The sequence below is a fragment of the Leucoraja erinacea genome, unplaced genomic scaffold (genome assembly GCF_028641065.1).
Source record: "Leucoraja erinacea ecotype New England unplaced genomic scaffold, Leri_hhj_1 Leri_141S, whole genome shotgun sequence".
Taxonomy (NCBI): Eukaryota; Metazoa; Chordata; class Chondrichthyes; order Rajiformes; family Rajidae; genus Leucoraja; species Leucoraja erinaceus.
Genome location: NW_026575693.1, coordinates 245,504 through 248,545, shown reverse-complemented (window position 1 = coordinate 248,545; position 3,042 = coordinate 245,504). Strand labels below are relative to the sequence as shown.

Sequence of the window (3,042 nt, the reverse complement as noted above, 5' to 3'; positions counted from 1 at the left end):
ATTGAATTGAAAGTCGGGAACAGCAGGTAAGAGACTCTGCGTTCCTTTTTTCTACTTACCATTTAGGAGGCTGCGGAAAGCTGGCGGGGAGACCCGTGGAGTGCGAGCAGCCGGCAGCAGCAACAGCACGCGTTTCCCTGGAGGGGAAAAACCTGTGCCCGACTTCGCTCCCGCACCGGCAAAATTCACTTCTCGGCCGGGCGGGAAGCAAAGCAAAGAGGTCCCGTATGCCAGTCTCAAGCGAGACTGGCTTGGGAGCAGTCGCTAGCGGCCAGCGCGGAGGCAGCAGGACAGAGAGCACGGACCAGCGCTGTAAGTACCCGGGGTACACAGCAGGGCTGGAAACGCTCAGCGAGTGCAGCGGCACTAATGGAGCTAAGGAACTGGGGACGTTCGGGCCGAAAACCTTCTTCAAAAGGTAAGCACCGGGGTTGGTCCAAGGGGTCCCTAGGAACAGCCGGATTTTACCGGCTGCGGATCTGCCACGAAGGACCAGGCCCGTGAACACCGGGGTCGGTCCGAGCGGCTCGAAACCGACACGCAGGGAACGACGTTCACCAGCGGGAGAATGAAAAGTCGGGAACAGCAGGTAAGAGACTCTGCGTTTCCTTCCACTTACCCGTTAGGTGCAGACATGGACCGGGTCCATGTAAGCTGCAGAATGCCGGCGGGAGAACCGCGGAGTGCAGGCAGCCGGCAGGAGAGCAGCAACGGCAGCCGGCAGCGGCAGCGGCAGCCGGTGAGCGGCAGGAGCAGCAGCGGCAGCCGGCAGCGGCAGGAGCAGCATGGGCACATCGATTCCCGGAGAGGGAAAACACCTGTGCCCAACTTCGCTCCAGCACGAAGGGGAAAATTCATTTCTCGGCAGCAGCACTAACGGCCAGCGCCGAGGCCAAGGACTTTGCAGTGCAGTTGACTGGCTGCAACCGACCGCGAGGGACCAGTAATGTGAGTACCGGGGTCGGTCCCAGCGGGTTTTTTAGTTACAGATATCGCTTCTTGGGCCTTTTGACTAAGATCAACTATAGTAGCTGTTATTATCAGTTTTAATATCTTATATGTCCCTTATCTAAGGACCATATAAGTAGGAGTGCCCAGAATTGAGGGCATTAGAGTGGGGTTGACCGGCTGCAACGACCGCAAGGGACCAGTACCATCAGTACGGGGGTCGGTCCCAGGGGTCTGAGATAAAGGAGCAGCCAGGAGCGCTGAGAGCATTGGAGCCGGGTTAAAGATGGAATCAGCTGTGCCAGATGTCCTCCACACCGGTCATATCCACTCCACGGAAGGAAGGACAAAGCTGGAGAAAGAGGACCGTGGAACAGCGGGCAGCCAGCAGCAGCCAGCGGCACTTGGATCAACCGTAGTGGGATCAGCTGTGCCCGATGTCGGCCCCGCACGGGCCAGATCCATGCGGCCGAGCGGTAAGGCTAGACACAAATCAAACAAGGTAGTGGACTCAGAAGGGTCCGACTTTGCATAACCGCCGGCAACCAGCGCCCGAGAGCGCTGGAGCAGGGAGAAGCGGTGTATGGAGCCTTGCTCCAATGTGATAAACCCACAGCAGTACCTCTTTGAGGGCTGCACAATGCTTCTACCCCATCAGAGGGGAGCACTGTGGGTCAGTTCTGGGCTGACCTGCAATAGGGGTCCGCAGAACAAAAGACAAGTGGGCAGCAGTTAAGCCCCACATGGGTACCCCGTGCGGGACACTAGAGATCTCTAACTCTAAAAAAGAGTAGGCAGGACCCTGATGGGCCAGAGCCTGGTAATACAGCATCCCATGATCCTCACACAGCAGGGTCTCTGCTGGACATGGTGGCTGATTACTTTAACCAAGTCAAACATGGGTAGACTTGGATCCAGGATGGCAATAGTATTACTATATGTCTGGCCACAAACGCCAACAAGAAATATTTACAGAGACTGGCCAGACATCTGCCACCTGGCAACGGTGAGGCATTACAGGTGCCCAGTGTAAACCAATGCATTTGGCAGCATATGGGGATGAACATCAGGAACCAGGACCTCAAGATCCAGAGAACCTTAAAGGAATTGACGGAAGGCATCATAGCATACACCCGCACCCTGGACTAAACGTAGGCAACCAAAGACCATCAAGACGCACTAGCTCTGTTTAGTAATATGCAATATGACCTGAACTACATGTGGAAGGCTGCCATTCAGCCAGCACTGGGACCCCAAAAATGCTACCATTTGCAAACAAAGAACCATGTGTGGACGAAGCCAAGACACTGGGGCTCATCAAGGCCAGCGCAAGGGCCTATTTTGGAGCACGATACCAGCCACAGGCAAGGCCATAAAAAATGTGGCTCATACCAGTGGCAGTGCCAGAAATCAATATAACCCGCAGGATCCTTTTTTAGGGTATGGCCAGGGCGGCCACCCTGGAAGATGCGGAAGCCTCAACCTCCCACACAACCCCGAACAAGAGATATCAAACCAGAACCTCCTTTTCAAAAAACCAAGGAAATAACACAACCACCGGTAACCATGGAGATAGGTGGGTGTGGTTTCTTCTGTTAAAAAGGGACCTACGATGGTGGGGGAGGGGAGGTTGCAACACTACAGTTATGTATGGTATACAATCACTACAGATTCATATAATCTCAGCAGTATTCAGGGTTATCTGATAGGATTTACTCATCCCAATAACCACAGTACAACATACAGCAGAATGGCATTTTGTACTTACATAAACCAAACAATCTAAAAACCCACATGGTGCTACAAAAATTGTACACAAAAGGTGTGATTGAGCATACTTTTCATGGAACATTAGAATTTGTATCAAACATATTTATTAAAAATAAAATAGAGTGGGGTTGCAGGATTATCATTGATTTTCAACCCTAAACACATTCGTTCAAGATATTCATTTTAAGATGGATACTCTTATTACTGATAAAGACTTGGTGTCAGCTGGGTTTTTCTATATGGCAGGCATTGACTCAAAAGAGGAACTTTGGCAATATAAAGCTTACACAAGGGGCAATCATCAGCCCCAATATTATTTACTAA

The 3,042-nt window shown here is 52.0% G+C and overlaps 1 pseudogene; it reads left to right on the top strand.

Annotated features, from left to right (window-relative positions):
• The first annotated feature begins 991 nt into the window (after window positions 1-991).
• On the top strand, window positions 992-1,096 carry LOC129715810 (U2 spliceosomal RNA; annotated as a pseudogene).
• The last annotated feature ends 1,946 nt before the right edge of the window (window positions 1,097-3,042 follow it).